Below are 20797 nucleotides of genomic sequence, written 5' to 3'. Positions count from 1 at the left end.
TATCTACCCTCCGTTAATGTTGTACCTGAGCACCTCACAATCTTTTCATGTATTTATCCTCGCAATGTGCCTATGAGAGCAGGAAGTGCTATTATTCCCATTTTACAAATGGGGAACTGAGGCAGAGAGACTACATGACGTACCCAAAGTCACACAGAAAGTCTGTGGTGAATCAGGGAGCTAAACCTGGGTCTCAGGCTTGCATCTTAACCACTGAACTATCTTTGAGGAGCAGCCCTCTGATCATTCTTTAATTAGTATAATAATAAAGCAGAGACTTCTTATAATAATAAGGCAGTGCCTGATGTTTATTTTCCTTTCTCATAATATTTCAAGGTACAATCATTTTTAATTCCTATACCATATGATGCAACTATTCATTTATACTAGCTAACAATCTCTGTCATTACCTATATGCAAAGCCAGAAATAAGTAAATGGTAAAAATAAATACAGAGGTCCTTCTGCTGCAGGTAGTCCTTACCTCTTACAGCATAGGTTAACATAGTGTGCTTTTTGTACATCTGGGTCCTAACCTGGCATCATCAAAATCTAGGTGCATGGTTGGTAGAGTGTGTTAGAGAGGACAACTCCTGCCATTGGCCACAGATGGAAGGATAACCAGTTGGCAGGCCCATTGCCTTTGTTCAAAGAGAGTTTCTATTGGCATAGACTTAGGCATCAGATGTACAAATTCTTGGGACCTGCAGGGAATAATGATTTGGCAGTGAAGTATGGGTCTTGGAGCGCACTTAAGCCAGGTTATTTGAGTGTATTCATGAAGCTAATGGCCCACCTGTCTGTACCTGCTGTAAGGACTATCTGCTTGTATAGACGCTCCCCTGTTTATGCAAGACCCGACTTATGCAAATTCGACCTTACGCAAAAAGTTCCATAAGGCATAAACAAAATTTTCGAGTTGCAGAAAATATTTCGTAGCATACGGAAACGCAAAGTACTGTACTGTAGTGCGGTGTGCGGAGGAATACGTCAGTAGCGTCTCCTACAAGGGAAGGCTTTGCGCTCTCACAGCCTCTCAGTCTCGTGTTATTTCAGTGATACTGTATTTCTGTTATTTCACCCTATTATTTCATTCAAATCATGCCTGGAAAGCAACCAAGTGATAGCAAGAGTGCAGGACCAATTCATATGCGAAAGAAGATTAATTTAGAGCAGAAAATGTTGTTTGTTTTTTATGCTTGCACAATATATGTTTCCGACTTAAGTAAAATTTGGGTTACGCAAGGCTTTCCGAAATGGAACGATTGCATAAGTCGGGGAGCGTCTGTACATTTAATTGAAATGTTTTGCTAAGTCATTGTTAATAGAGTTACAGCCTGTTTTTTCTGCCTTTAAAATTCTATCCATCCTCATGCACAAGTATGCACATAGGAGGAAGTGAGAATTTGTCCTTGTGGAACAGGCCATGGTGCCCACCAATGAATCTGGTGGATCCTACAATGAATACTCATCTTTCCAGAGGCAATCTGCCCTCTGAATCAGCTCTCCTCCACCAGCTCCTTGGTAGTTTGGCTCCATTGGAGCCACATTTCACCAGGACCCATGAAAAGAAGTTCTGCAGAACAGATAAGATAGCCCAAAGCTGTCTTACCTCTTCTGCCTAATCTCCACAGGACTTCAGGAAGGCACTATGTGTGTTTCCTTGGCCTCCCCCATTCTCCCTTCTTTTTCTGGCATGGGCCCAGACCTGTAAAGAGTTTTCAGCAAGGTTTGAAAGGGATTCTGAGTAAACAGAAGGAGCTAAAAGATCCCTTTCAACCTGGCTGTGAGAAGACTGAGCCACATGCAGATCTGGGGGAGAGGGCTATGATCCCACCCCATGTTTTTGCAGGTCTGTGTAAAAATGCTTTCTTCTCACATTGAGTATTTCATTTGCCATTTCACAGAAGAATAGGAGGTTTTCTCTTTGTAAATGGCAAATTTCTAAATGAGCAAAATCTTGATTTTTCCTCAGTGGTGTGACTTCCCTCTCCCTCCTATACTGTGTAAGTCTGGTGGATTCTCACAGTGTAGAGAAGATCCAGGATTCTGTTGTGGAGAATCCAAGGAGACTGTGCCATTTTGGCTTGCTCATCCCATGCTGATATTCCATTTTTTTCATAAGCTTGTAATACCCACTCCCAGCCGAAATTGGTCTAATGTCACTATACAGTATTCCTGACTCCTAGTATTGACCAGTGATCAAAAACTATACCTGTACCAAATTCCAATAAAGTCATATTGGTTTCCAGTTTGTTTTTCCTACACTTCTAACACATTGAATACTTTGTATCAACAGGAGTGCTTTAGTACATATGTGGGAGTATCCCCAGGTATACGGCAGCTATGGAAAAGCCTATTTTTACAGCAAGTTGTTGAATGGGGATTTGAGTCAATGGCAGTCTGATTTAATATGACTTGATCTAGGGAAATTTTCATGGATTTTAAACATGAGGGGCAGCCTCTATATTTCTCCTTGCTATGTGTGTTGAAATACAGTAGCATTTTAAAGTTGAGGGTTAATTGTTTGGTTTAAAAGTATAATTTATTTTGATGCTGAATTAGTAATACTTGGACATGGTCTGCATGCTTTAGTAAAGAAAGCAGATTAGCTAAACTTCAGTCAATAAATTTTAAAAGGTTAAGGTTTGAAACAGAACTATGACACAGCCAAACTGTAACAAGACACAGGTTGTCATTACATAAGTTAAGCATCTGTTGGTTCTTTTACGTGTTGCTAGGCCTGTTAAAATTAGAACCTAATTCATGTAATACTTGCATATTATTTTTACAGCCTTTATGCTCAATGGGGGCTGGAGGTTCTTTTCCCACTTTGAAACCCATTCACTTTTTCAATTAATCTATCCTACTCCCAATATCCACTCAAATGGACATTTCACCTTTATATGGTTTAGGAATGCTTGGTAATGGCAGGGTACAAACTTAACCATGGTAGTCTATATAATAACAGCCTGTATATATTCACTACAAACATGACTGTGGCAGAACTAATAAAACAGGACCAAATTATGCTCTCAGTTGAATGATCTAATAGTTAGCGTCAGGGATGGAGAGTTAGGACTCCCATGATATAACTATAATATTTGATTATTATGTAATATGTAAAAATTAGTCTCAAATATTACAAGAACAAAGTGAGTGAATTAGTCTAGGAGTAATATGGAAAGACTATTTCTTGTGTCTTAGAAAGAGATGTGTAATCAAATATCTGTTGATGAAGTACTGGAATTAAGGTAGGGAAGTAGTTAACCCACTGTAGCAGTACAAGTAAATTTGCTGAACAGATTCCTAAGCAAGGCACTGAATTTAGCCATATGAAGTGGAAATCCATCAACTTCGTGAAAAAACTCGTACAGATAAAGACAGGCATCATCTTCCTTTCCAAGTGCAAACAGATGGACATCATACCAAAAGGACTGAAGGTAAAAAAATCCATTACAATCTACATACCACACAGACTATGCTGAGAGATTGTGCCACACACTCTCAAAGAAACTGCGGAGCCACCTGATCAACATCCTATACAGCAAACAGGGAAAGATTAAGAATGAGCTCTCAAAACTGGATACTCTTATAAAAAGCCAACCTTCCACACAAACTTCCTCATGGCTGGACTTTTCAAAAACTAGACAAGCCATTTACAACACACACTTTGCTTCTCTACAAAGGAAAAAGGACACTAAACTATCTAAACTACTACATGCCATAAGGGGCCACAACAGTGGTTCCCTTAACTCACCCAACAATATTGTTAATCTATCCAGCTATACTCTTAGCCCGGCAGAAAAGTCTGTCCTATCTCAGGGTCTCTCCTTCTGCCCCTCCACTCCCACGAACATGATACAGTTCTGCAGTGAGCTGGAATCCTACTTTCGACGTCTCTGACTGAAGGAATATTTCCAACACACCTCTGAACAGCACACTAACCCGCAGAAACCTTCCTACCAACACTACAAAATGAAGGATTCTGCATGGACTCCTCCTGAAGGTCGAAACAACAGACTGGACTTCATAGAGTGCTTCCACCAATGTGCACAGGCTGAAATTGTGGAAAAGCAGCATAACTTCAGCTGTGCAGAACACAATGCCATCCACAGCCTCAGGAACAACTTTGGCATCATAATCAAAAAGTCTGACAAAGGAGGTGCTGTCATCATCATGAATAGGTAGGAATATGAACGAGAGGCTGCTAGGCATTCTACAGGCCATTACCCTCTGATCCCACTGAGGGTTACCAAAAGAAACTACACCATTTGCTCAAGAAACTCCCTGAAAAAGCACTGGAACAAATCTGCACAGACCCACCCCTAGAACCTGGACCAGGGGTATTCTATCTGCGACCCAAGATCCATAAACCTGGAAATCCTGGATGCCCCATCATCTCAGGCATTGGCACCCTGACAGCAGGATTGTCTGGCTATGAGCTCTCCTCGGGCCCTACGCTACCACCACTCCTAGCTATCTTGGAGACACCACTGACTTCCTGAGGAAACTACAATCCATTGGTGATCAGAAAACACCATCCTGGCCACTATGGATGTAGAAGCCCTCTACACCAATATTCCACACAAAGATGGACTACAAGCCATCAAGAACAGTATCCCCGATAATGTCATGGCAAACCTGGTGGCTGAACATGGTGACTTTGTCCTCACCCACAACTATTTCACATCTGAGGACAATGTATACCTTCAAATCAGCGGCACTGCTATGGTTACCCGCATGACCCCACAGTATGCCAACATTTTTATGGCTGATTTAGAGCAACGCTTCCTCAGCTCTCGTCCCCTAATGCCCCTACTCTACTTGCACTACATTGATGACATCTTCGTCATCTGGACCCATGTAAAAGAAGCCCTTGAGGAATTCCACCATGATTTTAACAATTTCCATCCCACCATCAGCTTCAGCCTGGACCAGTCCACACGAGAGATCCACTTCCTGGACACTACAGTGCTAATAAGCGATGGTCACATAAACACCACCCTGTACTGGAAACCTACTGACCGCTATACTTACCTACATGCCTCCAGCTTTCATTCAGACCACATCACACAATCCATTGTCTACAGCCAAGCTCTAAGATACAACTGCATATGCTCCAATCCCTCAGACAGAGACAACACCTACAAGATCTCTATCAAGCATTCTTAAAACTACAATACCCACCTGCTGAAGTGAAGAAACAGATTGACAGAGACAGAAAAATATCCAGAAGTCATCTACTCCAGGACAGGCCCAACAAAGAAAGTAACAGAACGCCACTAGCAGTCATCTTCAGCCCCCAACTAAAGCCTCTCCAGCTCATCGTCAAGGATCTACAACCTATCCTGAAGGATGATCCCTCACTCTCACAGATCTTGGGAGACAGGCCAGTCCTTGCTTACAGACAGCCACCCAACCTGAAGCAAATACTCACCAGCAACCACACGCCACACAACAAAAACACTAACCCGGGAATCTATCCTTGCAATGAAGCCCATTGCCAACTCTGTCCACATATCTATTCAAGGGACACCATCATAGGACCTAATCACATCAGCCACACCATCAGAGGCTCGTTCACCTGCACATCTACTAATGTCATATATGCCATCATGTACAAGCAATGTCCCTCTGCCATGTACATTGGCCAAACCGGACAGTCTCTATGCAAAAGAATAAATGGACACAAATCAGATGTCAAGAATTATAACATTCAAAAACCAGTCAGAGAACACTTCAACCTCCCTGGTCACTCAATTACAAACCTAAAAGTCACAATTCTCCAACAAAAACACTTCAAAAACAGACTCCAATGAGAAATTACAGAATTGGAATTAATTTGCAAACTGGACACCATTAAATTAGGCTTGAATAAAGACTGGGAGTGAATGGGTCATTACACAAAGTAAAAACTATTTCCCCATGCTAATTTTTCCCCTACTGTTACTCACAACTTCTTCTTGTCAACTGTTGGAAACGGACTATCCTGATTATCACTACAAAAGTTTTTTTTCTCCTGCTGATAATAGCCCACCTTAATTGATTAGTCTCGTTATAGTTGGTATGGCAACACCCATTTTTTCATGTTCTCTGTGTGTGTATATATATATATTCTTACTGTATTTTCCACTGCATGCATCTGATGAAGTGGGTTTTAGTCCACAAAAGCTTATGCCTAAATAAATTTGTTAGTCTCTAAGGTGCCACAAGTACTCCTCGTTCTTTTTGCTGATACAGACTAACATGGCTACCACTCTGAAACCTGTCTCCTTTCTCAATGCTAGTCTGAGTAAAGGCACAGATTAATGGTATAGCTCATGTTTTAATCCAGTGTATGCACCAGCACAGAATTTGTCCCCCATGCTAGTTTTGTAACTTCTATAATCTGTTGAGTTAAACTAAAACTTAACCTAGTAATTTAAGAATACAACAATGAAAATGACATAAATTAGCGTAGAAATCAACTTCCACAATGTTGCACCTCTGAAGGAGAGGGATATACATTTTCTGTCTGCCAGAATGCTGGAGCCTCACAAAAAAACACTGGATTTTTTTAATATCTGTTTAGATAGTTTTAAAAAGGAAAAAAAAGGGGTGGGGGCATTTATTTTTTTATTTCAGTGTGGCTAAAAGAAAATATCTCTGACTTTGGAGACGTTTTGTCCCCAGTTTCATCTCAAAGAGAATTTTGTTGCTGTTAGAAGCTTCTGAAAACCAAGGTTTATAATGGAAATGCTGCTGATGTAACTAGAGCTGTGCAAAACTATTGTCTTGAAACCTGGTGTAACTCTGATGGTTTCAGTTTGAATGTTAAAACCTCTCACCCAGATTCATGGAATCTCTTGGAAGATTTGGTTGACTCAGTCACCTCAGGCTGACCTTCTCCTAATTCCAACCCTACAGGAACGTACTCTCATCCACATGGCCCCCATCCTCCTTTTCCCACCAAGGACAGCAGCATATGTGAGCAGCAAGCCAGCGACTTGTTGTTGTTCAGATACTTTGAAAGGCTTCCAGTCTCCTCTTAGACCCTCAAGTCTGTTGGAAAGGAGGTTCCTAGTTGGCTTGCAGGATGTGGGTGAAAAGAAGCTTTGTTGAAGAGGACCAGCATTGAAATCTGGTGGTTTTGTTATAACTTAGTGAGAAGTTTGTTGTATCCCCAAAATGGACCTGTTTTGACTAGATATATTGGCCATATGGTATGTTTCTGTTCCCTGGCTGGCAGAATATAACTCTTAGAATCTGGTTGAAAATTTGCTGTTTCATAAAACATACCTGTTTGTAATTTCCTTTCCTAGAATATTCATGGCAGCAAACAAATACATAGTAAGAGCATTTGTTTACATATCTGAAGGAACAGCTATGGATTTTTCTTTTCAATATTTGCCAAGCTCCAATGGCCAGAAGGATATAAAGAGTTGTTCTCAAATTTTCTTTTCTTCATTTCAGGGCTGTTGCCTAAATAACTGTAATAGTTGTGGTGTACATCCTACTAGTGCCATAAATATTTCCTAACGAACATTAATTATTTTTTGTATGCTTACATTAGATATTGAAAGATAACGAGTCTGAGTATTCTTGGTAATGTGGCACTTGCCCAGGTAATTATGAAGACAGAGCTTACTTACAGTCCAATGCTTCCTCACTTCTGTCTTATGTTTGCAGATTTCTCTTCTGGGACTACTAACTACTATGCACACCATTAATTTGGGCCTCTGGGTTCATATAATACTTTGTCCTATGTTCATTTTCATACATGATGTATAATTTTTGAGTGTGAATATTTATCAATCCCATCTCAACCCAGATGAAGCCAATATTAAACCTTAATGTGCCTCAGACACCACATATGGTTACTAAGTGACACTTATGTAAATGCTCTTTGTGGTCTGTTAGTCCTTTTGGGGTTTTATATATAGAATCATAGAATCATAGAATATCAGAGTTGGAAGGGACCTCAAGAGGTCATCTAGTCCAACCCCCTGCTCAAAGCAGGACCAATTCCCAGCTATATCATCCCAGCCAGGGCTTTGTCAAGCCGGGCCTTAAAAACCTCCAAGGAAGGAGACTCCACCACCTCCCTAGGTAACGCATTCCAGTGTTTCACCACCCTCCTAGTGAAATAGTTTTTCCTGATATCCAACCTGGACCTCCCCCACTGCAACTTGAGACCATTGCTCCTTGTTCTGTCATCTGCCACCACTGAGAACAGCCGAGCTCCATCCTCTTTGGAACCCCCCTTCAGGTAGTTGAAGGCTGCTATCAAATCCCCCCTCATTCTTCTCTTCTGGAGACTAAACAATCCCAGTTCTCTCAGCCTCTCCTCATAAGTCATGTGCTCCAGACCCCTAATCATTTTTGTTGCCCTCCGCTGGACTCTTTCCAATTTTTCCACATCCTTCTTGTAGTGTGGGGACCAAAACTGGACACAGTATTCCAGATGAGGCCTCACCAATGTCGAATAAAGGGGAACGATCACGTTCCTCGATCTGCTGGCAATGCCCCTACTTATACAGCCCAAAATGCCGTTAGCCTTCTTGGCAACAAGAGCACACTGTTGACTCATATCCAGCTTCTCGTCCACTGTGACCCCTAGGTCCTTTTCAGCAGAACTGCTACCTAGCCATTCGGTCCCTAGTCTGTAGCAGTGCATGGGATTCTTCCGTCCTAAGTGCAGGACTCTGCACTTGTCCTTGTTGAACCTCATCAGGTTTTTTTCTGCCCAATCCTCTAATTTGTCTAGGTCCCTCTGTATCCGATCCCTACCCTCTAGTGTATCTACCACGCCTCCTAGTTTAGTGTCATCTGCAAACTTGCTGAGAGTGCAGTCCACACCATCCTCCAGATCATTAATAAAGATATTAAACAAAACCGGCCCCAGGACCGACCCTTGGGGCACTCCACTTGAAACCGGCTGCCAACTAGACATGGAGCCATTGATCACTACCCGTTGAGCCCGACGATCTAGCCAGCTTTCTATCCACCTTACAGTCCATTCATCCAGCCCATACTTCTTTAACTTGGTGGCAAGAATACTGTGGGAGACAGTATCAAAAGCTTTGCTAAAGTCAAGAAATAACACATCCACTGCTTTCCCCTCATCCACAGAGCCAGTTATCTCATCATAGAAGGCAATTAGGTTAGTCAGGCACGACTTCCCCTTCATGAATCCATGCTGACTGTTCCTGATCACTTTCCTCTCCTCTAAATGTTTCATAATTGATTCCTTGAGGACCTGCTCCATGATTTTTCCAGGGACTGAGGTGAGGCTGACTGGCCTGTAGTTCCCCGGATCCTCCTTCTTCCCTTTTTTAAAGATGGGCACTACATTAGCCTTTTTCCAGTCATCTGGGACTTCCCCCGATCGCCATGAGTTTTCAAAAATAATGGCTAATGGCTCTGCAATCTCATCCGCCAACTCCTTTAGCACCCTCGGATGCAGCGCATCCGGCCCCATGGACTTGTGCACGTCCAGTTTTTCTAAATAGTCCCGAACCACTTCTTTCTCCACAGAGGGTTGGTCACCTTCTCCCCATGCTGTACTGCCCAGTGCAGCAATCTGGGAGCTGACCTTGTGCGTGAAGACAGAGGCAAAAAAATCATTGAGTACATTAGCTTTTTCCACATCCTCGGTCACTAGGTTGCCTCCCTCATTCAGTAAGGGGCCCACACTTTCCTTGATTTTCTTCTTGTTGCTAACATACCTGAAGAAACCCTTCTTGTTACTCTTAACATCTCTTGCTAACTGCAACTCCAAGTGTGATTTGGCCTTCCTGATTTCACTCCTGCACGCCTGAGCAATATTTTTATACTCCTCCCTGGTCATTTGTCCAATCTTCCACTCCTTATAAGCCTCTTTTTTGCGTTTAAGATCAGCAAGGATTTCACTGTTTAGCCAAGCTGGTCGCCTGCCATATTTACTATTCTTTCTACACATCGGGATGGTTTGTTCCTGCAACCTCAATAAGGATTCTTTAAAATACAGCCAGCTCTCCTGGACCCCTTTGCCCTTCATGTTATTCTCCCAGGGGATCCTGCCCATCTGTTCCCTGAGGGAGTCAAAGTCTGCTTTTCTGAAGTCCAGGGTCCGTATTCTGCTGCGCTCCTTTCTTCCTTGTGTCAGGATCCTGAACTCGACCATCTCATGGTCACTGCCTCCCAGGTTCCCATCCACTTTTGCTTCCCCTACTAGTTCTTCCCTGTTTGTGAGCAGCAGGTCAAGAAAAGCTTTGCCCCTAGTTGGTTCCTCCAGCACTTGCACCAGGAAATTGTCCCCTACGCTTTCCAAAAATTTCCTGGATTGCCTGTGCACCGCTGTATTGCTCTCCCAGCAGATATCAGGGTGATTAAAGTCTCCCATGAGAACCAGGGCCTGCGATCTAGCAACTTCTGCTAGTTGCCAGAAGAAAGCCTCGTCCACCTCATCCCCCTGGTCTGGTGGTCTATAGCAGACTCCAACCACGACATCACCCTTGTTGCTCCCACTTCTCAACTTTATCCAGAGACTCTCAGGTTTTTCTGCAGTATCATACCGGAGCTCTGAGCAGTCATACTCCTCTCTTACATACAACGCAACTCCCCCACCTTTTCTGCCCTGCCTGTCCTTCCTGAACAGTTTATATCCATCCATGACAGTACTCCAGTCATGTGAGTTATCCCACCAAGTCTCTGTTATTCCAATCACATCATAGTTCCCTGACTGTGCCAGGACTTCCAGTTCTCCCTGCTTGTTTCCCAGGCTTCTTGCATTTGTGTATAGGCACTTAAGATAACTCAACGATCGTCCCTCTTTCTCAGCATGAGACAGGAGTCCTCCCCTGTTGCGCTCTCCTGCTTGTGCTTCCTCCCAGGATCCCATTTCCCCACTTACCTCAGGGCTTTGGTCTCCTTCCCCCGGTGAACCTAGTTTAAAGCCCTCCTCACTAGGTTAGCCAGCCTGCTGGCGAAGATGCTCTTCCCTCTCTTCGTTAGGTGGAGCCCGTCTCTGCCTAGCACTCCTTCTTCTTGGAACACCATCCCATGGTCGAAGAATCCAAAGCCTTCTCTCCGACACCACCTGCGTAGCCATTCGTTGACTTCCACGATTCGACGGTCTCTACCCCGGCCTTTTCCTTGCACAGGGAGGATGGACGAGAACACCACTTGCGCCTCAAACTCCTTTATCCTTCTTCCCAGAGCCACGTAGTCTGCAGTGATCCGCTCAAGGTCATTCTTGGCAGTATCATTGGTGCCCACGTGGAGAAGCAGGAAGGGGTAGCGATCCGAGGGCTTGATGAGTCTCGGCAGTCTCTCCGTCACATCGTGTATCCTAGCTCCTGGCAAGCAGCAGACCTCTCGGTTTTCCCGGTCAGGGCGGCAGATAGATGACTCAGTCCCCCTGAGGAGGGAGTCCCCGACCACCACCACCCTCCTCCTCCTCTTGGAAGTGGTGGTCGTGGAACCCCCATCCCTAGGACAGTGCATCTTTTGCCTTCCAATCGGTGGAGTCTCCTTCTGCTCCCTTCCCTCAGATGGGCCATCTAGTCCACTCTCCGCATTAGCGCCTGTAGAGAGAACATGGAAACGATTGCTCACCTGTATCTCCATTGCTGGTGCATGGACGCTCCTCTTTCTTCTTCTGGAGGTCACATGCTGCCAAACCTCCTCACAAACCTTCTGTCCCTGCTGCGCCTGCTCTGAATCTTCAGAACATGGTGGCTGTAGAAGCATCTCCTGACGTCTGTCCAGGAAATCTTCATTTTCCCTTATGCAACGCAGAGTTGATACTTGTTTCTCCAGCCCTCGAACCTTCTCCTCCAATATGGAGACCAGCTTGCACTTTGTGCAGACAAAGTCGCTTCTGTCCTGCGGAAGAAAGACAAACATGGCACAACCTGTGCAGGTTACAACAGCTGATCGCTCACCTTCCATATCTCCGTCCTCTTAAGAACTTGCTCAACTGTTGCAGGAACTACTCTGAGAAACCTGCAGATGAAAGCCTCAGTGTGCTCTCCCCACGCGAACTCCCAGGCAAACTCCCGCTGTTCGCCGCTCAGCTGGTTCGCTGCTGACTGCCCTTATATACCAGTCAGGCCCACTCAAGGCCCAGCTGGAACAAAGCACTCCCAATTCACACTTTTCAAACAAACAAGCAAGCAATCAAGCACACGGTCAAACTGACCAACTGTCCCAGCAGCAGACACTCAGATACTCACCAACACAGCCCCCCTAATGCAGCACTTAGCGTACCTCCTCTCGGACAGCTCCCAGGCAAACTCCCGCTGTTAGCCTCTGCTGTTCGCCGCTCAGCTGGTTCGCTGCTGACTGCCCTTATATACCAGTCAGGCCCACTCAAGGCCCAGCTGGAACAAAGCACTCCCAATTCACACTTTTCAAACAAACAAGCAAGCAATCAAGCACACGGTCAAACTGACCAACTGTCCCAGCAGCAGACACTCAGATACTCACCAACACAGCCCCCCTAATGCAGCACTTAGCGTACCTCCTCTCGGACAGCTCCCAGGCAAACTCCCGCTGTTAGCCTCTGCTGTTCGCCGCTCTATTTACATATCTGTTGCTGAATTGTAGTGAGTGTTTGCTGTGTCTTGGGCACTGAGACATGAAACTCTGCCTGGGAGAATGTGTATTGAACCAGGAAAGAACGAATAACTTCCATCAGCTTCACGTATATTTTATGTCAAGGTTCAGTCATGTTGTTTGGAGGAAAATCCATTCTAAAAGATACCATCCATAGCAACTAGATGGGCCATAGAGGAGTATGCCAGCTCTTTCCTAGCACACTGTTGGATGCCAGATGCTGGTATTGGAGGATGAGGATGTGGCAGGTCTTTAGACGTTAAATGAATTGATATGACACAATGTTCCATTTAGAAATAGCTCACTTCCCTTTTGGAGTGAAAACAAAGTGCTCTGCTGTGCCCATATTAGAATTTAACTTGTTGTTAATGAATTTTTGCTTATAAGCTCATTCCCATTCAGGATGATCTCTGTATTAGCTACCATTTTCCTTTTAAAATCAGACATACAAAACCCACCGTCATTCGTGAAAGATTCAGAGCAGAATCAAGAAGCACCAGCCTAAAATATATAATATATGAAAATTATTTATTAATTTTAGAACCAGGCCCTTAGTCCTCGTTTTCACTTTGCTTCCACTCGTAGCAAATCCCCCTTGTCCTTTTTAATTTTTAATTACCATTGTCTGTTCACCTTTGTTTTACCCATGACATCTTCAATTTAAACAGTATCAGAGAGGTTGATGTGAACAGTTTTCTTTTCAGCTTAAGTGACTGCAGCTCGTTTAGTTGTTAATTATGCAGGGAGGTTTGCATGGCTGCGGCTGGTAATTTGAATATGCTCCCAGTGTCAGGTCTGTGTCTGGGCGGCTGAGCTTGTAAAAGGATTATGATGTATATGTGGTTCATGGCTAAGAGGGCTAATGAAAGTACCTCATTTAATCAAACACAATTAATTAAATGAACTTATGATATTAACCCATCTTTCCGTGCATGTATAATTTATATTAATTGATCTGCTGCATTGAATTTGACCAATCAGGTAGGCTGCTGACAGCCTAAGGAACAAGAAGGTACCATTAGCATTAGTTTGATGCAAACCATAATTGATGGGTCAGTGTGTTTTAGGGATGTAGCAAAAGCTTTGTTAATTGTCATAAGAAGTTCAAATTGATTGTGTCTGCATTAGTACATAAATTTAAATTGATTAATGTTTTGTTCTAAAATTAATGTCTATACTGGATGGGTGATACAATGCTTTATTTATTGGATTCATTAATGCAGTCTCAGGAAAAATAGTGTTGAAGTTAGGTAACTGAGAGTAGATCGTTAAGGATGAGTTCAATGGAGCCATTTGAGAGGCAGCATTCCGACACTGAGTCTGAGCTGCTAACACTAAGCCTTGCTTTTTAAAATGTTTGAGAACGACAGACTCCAGCAAGACCCAGATTGAGTGTTTAATTAAAGCTCTTCTGAAGACAATTACAACAGAAAATATGTTTAATATTGCAAACTAAGAAGTAGAAATAATATTAAGAAACCCTAAGCTGGCTGACAATATCTTATGTGCTGTTAAAAGCCATTGCAGTCCAGATCAACATTATCAAAGAAGGATTTCTTGTAAACCTGTTTCCTATAAGTAATGTATCTAACTTTCCTTGAGTCTCATGCTGCAAAGAACTGAAATTACACAACAGTAGGTTTCTTACAGGATAATTTTGTCTGCCTCTGTTCTGTATGTGGCCACCATAAGGTAAAACTATACACAGCTTTATAATTGACATTCCATGTATTTTAATATGATATTTGAACTGCACAAGTTTGATTTTATGTTATAAGACATGTTTTATGGCACAGGCACTTTGGCACACTTTGGCCTCTTTATACTGCATTATATTTTAGTTTTGTTTCATTTTTTGACACACAAATTTACTGGAACAAAGAAGAGTAGGAGATCCACTGACATGTCACTTTAATTCATTTATAACACCATTTTTTTTCTTACCAAAGAAAACTTAACATCTGTTTCTTATAAACTGATTTAAATAGAAAATGTGTAATGCATCCTTTTACCAAATGGTTCTTTCTTTTATTGGAAGAATAAAGCAGTTTGACTGTTCTGCTTTTACTACAGTGCATTCATGCTCTTAGAAATGGGACATCTCCATTTTCACGAGGAAGCATTCTGAACTTCACACAGTAGAGAGAAGATTAGATATCTTTCTCTGCTGTCTTATTGAAGTATGGTATGCAATGTATTATTTACAGACAGTTTCCCTGAGTCTATAACAGTTGAATTATATTCAAATATCACTCCATGTGGTGGCACTAGCGAGTAGCAAACATCATAATTGGTCCCAGAGTACAGCTCTTTACTTGTAACTTTTGAGGTTATGTGAAGGGGTGCCTTGCACTTGTTTTCTATTGCCAGATTTTTAAGGACAGCAATTCAAAGCTAACTCATATTGTTCTGAGGCAACAGTGATAAAGTGATTAGTTTTGTCATGTATAGCATTATCTGCAATACTTTTGACAGTCTGGGGAAATTAAGTTCTTATTACTTGTTTAAATTATGTTTAGTGTTCATCTTTTATTTGCCAGCTTTATATGCACAGTGTATCCTATATAAATAAAGATTCACATGCAGAAATAGCTAGTTTTCAGATTTCAGGTGCAAAACACTGAGTAATGTAAATGTTCATATTTTGTTTATACTTTTGTTTGAACTCATGTTCACTATTACAGTGAAAGAAAGAAACTTGCTCTTCAGTATGTTGTTTTCACAGCAATGTAAGATTTTACTTTGCCAAGATTTGACACTTATAAGAATATTTGACCAAGACCCAGAAGTAGTTAAATAGACTTGTGCGGTGCACAGAAAAGCCTGGACAGCTTCCCAGTGCACTGCAAGAGAAAAGGAAATAGAAAATAAAATGGAGAAAATGTATAACTCAAATAACTTTAAAAATTGAAATCGAGTTTGCATGCTACCACATGATGCACTAGAAAAGAAAAGAAAAATCTTACTGCAGAAATTGATACAATTTCTGTCATTTTTCCAAAGTCAGGAAGGTTATAACAAAAAAAGACTGATTCAAAATAATGTTGCTTTAGTTTCGCAGCCTTGTGAATGGGTAACAGATGTTCTAAGAGTGGAAATGAACATTATTTTTCAAAAACAACCATTTAACTTTAAGCAGAATGCAGTGTCACTTAGAGTAATTATTTTGTTAGTTGTGTAGTGTTTTAGGTTTCAGCCAGAGCAGTACTCTTTGCTAGTGACAGTATTATATGGACTAAAGTGTGTGAGGGCTGGAAGAGAGAGATCATTGGCTGCCATCTAACACGTGTTTAGTAAAGTTATGTGGTGGAATAGATGTAAATATAAAATATGTTGAGAAGATGAGTGTAAAATAAATGGAGTAGCTATGATATAGTTTGTCAGATCTTCTACTCTCATCTTCCATCTCTTGAGAGAGGAATATCTACACTTGATTAATGACTGGGGAGAGGGGGAAAAGCCACATGTGGGCATGATCATGTGGAAAATTTTCATTGTGGGTTCTTCTCTCAGGATCAAATGTTATAATATAAATGATTTGGGTTGGCTGTGTTCACCTTCAGTTGAACAATTCTGCCATCAGCAGGTGTCACTGTAGCCAATCAGAATTACTAGAGAGTTGAAAAGGAAGTTAATTCTGTTAGCAACAAAAATTGAATCAAAATATTGAACAAGTGGAACTGAAATATTGCCTCTTAAGCATCATGTTATGTTATTTTGAATATACAGGACATCAAAATTAGGAGATGAAATATACAATTATCAATCAGCCCTGGTAAATCACTTGTCCACCTCTCTGGAAAATATCCCTATGTATAGTCAGAATATCTTGTACTGGGTTTGTAGAAAACAAGGAACAAATATTTAATTCAGCTAAGTCAAGGGAAGAAACAGTTTTATCTTCAAAAATGTGTGTGTTTCGGAAGGTTTATTTCCGAAATGTATAACCTAAAATAATAATTTCATCACAGCAGAAAATATTTTCTTAAACTGTGATGTGAATTTGTAGTTGTGATTGTGACCCTAAAAGAAAATCCTAATACAGCTCAAAAAAGAGATTCTTGTACATTAATAACTTATTACAGTGTTCTGAAAAATTATATGATGGCTCAAAAGAGAAATGATATTAAGCATTACTATACTTGAATAGCACACACAGGCAGACCATTTGAACTTTTTTAGCTTAGCTACTGTCTTATAACTTATCTAAAATAAAAAAAAATTGCATTGTAGAAAACAAAAAGGTGAGGTTAAGTATTAGTTTCAACTAAATGCTGTATATGCCGACAGAATTATAATTGACTCCCTGAACTAATTCAGAGAAAGGAAAGGATATAACTATATACCACAGCAATGTTAAACATTTTTTCTCCTTCAATGTTTTGTCATGTAGTCCTGTTCTTAGCAGAAGAGTCAACAAAGTAAGCACCCCCACTACCAGCACACTCCATATCCTCAGATATTAGCCAATATGTTCTCTATTTTGTTACTGTTTCTGTAGCATAAATATCCTAGAAAGACATCACATCAGAATTATTGTTATAAATTAACACATGGGACTGTCCCTGTGTTTTCAGTACTTAATTTTAAGTAAATATAGTTCCATATTTCTTAATCTATACATTTCAAAACTAATTCCATCCATCGGCAAGCTGCTAGTACTTTCTGAAGCATTTTCTTATACTTAAATCCAGATTCTAAATAGTGGTGGTTTATTGTCACATAGAAACCAGCTGGATGTTGAACTGACCCAGAACTGATTCTGGTCAGTTTAAAAAAATTATTTGTAATCTTCTAAAATATGAATCAGGACTGAGGCTACCGGAATACAACAAGCACTATTACAATAACTGCAATGGAATGTAAAGCAAAAATGTTTATATGATTATTTTAGCGAGACACTTCTATCTTTTCAGTATTTTTGCATGAAATAAATATAGGTTACTGTAATCACAGCATATAGTATAATACTCAACATATATGAAAGAGAGAACGAACAGAAACTGAGTTTGAGTGAAATGAATTCATTCCAAAAAGGAATAGTTTGATCAAATATAGGGTTTTATTTTGTGTGTGTGTGTCTTTTTTGTTTGTTTGTTTGTTTTTGGAGATGTGTGGGGGGAATACTTTGTCTGAAAGCATTGTGTATTCTCTATATACAACGCAGCATGTATTAGTAATTTCTGGTTCATTTATGCATGTGGGATAGCTTACCAATTTCTTTATGTAGAAAAGGGGATGGGCTTATGGGCAGAGAAGTGGTTAAAATGCCATGAGAAGGGCTTCAGAATTAAATTAAGTAGAATAATTTAATGGGCGGAGAGTGACTGTGGTATTTAAATTGCCATTTGATGCCTCTTAAAATGAAAGTTTTGGATCTACTTCTGAAGCTTATATTCTAGGTAGAAAGGACTTGTTTGTGTAATTTGTTTTGAAATTAAATTAAACCAAATGAACCAAAATGAGTTTTCTCCTTCTCGTCACTTCCTCCCTGTCACTAAGGGCTCAAGAACTTGATTCTGTCATCCTTAATCACTTTGATTAGTATATTATTATACAAGCAGTTTTACTATTTCCATCAAGTAGTAGATCTAACATACTGTAAATGTGTGTATGCACACTTGTGTGTATAAATTATACTAAAAATCTCATAGATCTAATACTTGACTAGTTGCACGTGTTTAACATTCTACTTAACCTTTTTGCATGTGTTAACATAGAACACTGAGGGAGGATTACCATTACTCCATGTACTCTGTAGTTTGTACACCTATGTTTTAAATGAATCTAAGTTTGCGTGTCAGTAAGATGAATCACACAGTGTGGTACGTTTTCCTCTTTATGCATTCATAAATCCCCTTAATGCTAACTGACATGTCAGCGTCCAGGGTCCAATCCTGCATCATGATGAGCACCCAAACTTCCACGACTTCATTCATCTTTGGGGCTATCCTCCAGAGTAGGCTGTCACCCATGCTGCTGCTTTTTTGTTTGAACAGCACAAAAGTTTGTTTGTATTAATGTTTTTGACTATTATATCTGGAGAGAGAGAAAGAAAGAGAGAGATTAGTTCTATGTCTAAAAATTGGTTGTAGCTTTTCATGAAACTTACCCCAAAGGGAAACTTTCTGGACAGTCTTGTTACTTGATGTGATCTAGTCAGAATCATATTTGTTCCTTTGTCATATTACTTTAGAGGGGTATGTTGAGTAAAATGAACAGGTACCATCTTGTATTGATCAGCCATCATGGCAAGGAGCTATTATTAGATTTTGAAGGGGAAAGAGAAGGCATGAGAAATGAAGAGGAGAAAGTGGGACAGGTTATTGATGATGGTAATAACTGTGTTCACTGGTCTCCAAACACCGGAGCTGTAAAGTTGACCAGATGAGGAGATCAGTATAGATATGTTGAGGGGAAAAAACAACATGAAGAAGTATGGAGCATAGCTTCTTACCTGGCAGAGTTATTAAAGTTCATTGAAGGAAGATGAACTGTTTCAATATGTTAAACACTTGAGGCTGTTAAGAGAGAGTTGCTGTCAGAGGAAGAAGCATTGTTTGGGGAGCTTTTTCTTTTTATCCTTTATTTATTTTTTCCCCTCAAAATTTGGGTTTATTTCAATGCCTCCGCAGCTGTATTTCGCTCCATGCATAGAAATTAAAAAGGCAGCTATCCACTTCCTCTGAGCTGGTGAGGCCACAACTCTATTAGTCACTGATTTCTAAAAGCTAAGATCACATTGTGAGTCAACCAAGAACATAAAGATGTCCATTGCTAAAATATACATTTTTTTCATATCCTTTCACTCATTCATTTGGTATGATGTCTTCCTCAGCTACAGCTATATTGTAGGCAAACCCTGCCATAGTACAGGAGCCAAGCATGCTGAGTATTATATAGCTTAGTGTGTAATGAGATGCACTAGCCAGCAGAGATGAAACCCGACATGATTCAGAATATGCAACTTTTATCCAAACAGTGACTCTAATATAATTAATTTGGTGGTAATAAAAGGCAAAAAATGTAATTCTACATTCTGCTTGATAGTAAGAAGTGAACTAAATTAAGAGACAGTGAACTCTCAACAGTAAATTTTGCTTGAGGGTTAAACTCCCTGTTCTACTGAAAGGTCACCACATGATTCAATGTTTTTAATCCTTCCACAGTGTAATGACATTTTAGGGGTTGTTTGCAAACATATATCAAGGTTGTCTATACAGAATCACATTTGATTTCCATGCCTGGAGAAGGGATGTCTCCTCTATTGTGTATAAAACACGTGCTAATTTAAATGCTGTCATAGGAGTTTGTCTTGCATATGTTCTGGAAAATAAACTGAGACTATTGAAACAGAACAGGTTTTATTGCAGAAAGAAAACCATTTATATTATTAAGAACTACCAGCTAATCCATTTGTGGAATGAACTATTATATAGGGGTCTTCCCTTCTCAGGTGAGTATGCATGATTCCCGTTAGTGTTAGTGGAAGTAATGTGACATACAAATGGAAAAGCAAATAAACTTCTTAAGTTCAAATGCTGCCCTTGGATGCACTCCACTGAAGCCAAGGGGAGTCCCATACGTTATGCATTGGAGGGAAGAATCTGATTCTTAATGTGATGCAGTCAGTCATGAGAAGGATCAGCTGGTAGCCCTTTGAGAAACCAGTCCAAATAAAAAAAAATGCAGAAGTTCAATTATGTATAATCCGTTTGTTTCCTGAAGAATTTCATCTTGTCAAAAACTGCATTTTTTGTTTTAGGGCCAGATTGTGGTTGGCCTTTGTGTTGCTTCACAGGGTGGGAGATAAATAGGAAGAAATGAATGAGTAGCATTCCCAACTCACAGTTGTCCAAGGGCTCTGAGGAATGCAGGAATTTTCCCTGTGTGCCTAGGGAGGTGACAGAGACATGTCCAGGCTAACCTCCCTACTGTTGCTTGACTGCTCCATCCTAAAATAACCCCATGCACCAGGAGGTTTAGAGAAGAATTGTGCTGCCTGAAGTAAATTCCTTTCCAGAATCACTGCAGCAGCATTACACAAAATGTCCCTTTCTTGGTTAAGTATTTTCTCAGCCTGCTTCTGGTCTTGATTGGAACCAAGAAATGCAGAGATGTATGAAAATGAAGGGGAAATAACTCCTTTTTTTGATCCTCAGTAGACATTTGGCTCAAATTTGGTTTGAGGGATGGTGATTTTGGGGGGTTTGTTC

The 20797-nt window shown here is 40.8% G+C and overlaps 1 long non-coding RNA gene across 5 annotated transcripts in view; it reads left to right on the top strand.

Moving 5' to 3' along the window:
• LOC135981662 (uncharacterized) overlaps positions 1 to 20797 on the top strand; it is a 222574-nt gene that overhangs the window by 191855 nt on the left and 9922 nt on the right. The gene's annotated exons all lie outside the window — the stretch shown is intronic.

The sequence above is a fragment of the Chrysemys picta genome, chromosome 2 (genome assembly GCF_011386835.1).
Source record: "Chrysemys picta bellii isolate R12L10 chromosome 2, ASM1138683v2, whole genome shotgun sequence".
Classification (NCBI taxonomy): domain Eukaryota; kingdom Metazoa; phylum Chordata; order Testudines; family Emydidae; genus Chrysemys; species Chrysemys picta.
The sequence above is the reverse complement of the archived record's forward strand: the minus strand, read 5'-3'. Positions and strand labels throughout refer to the sequence as shown.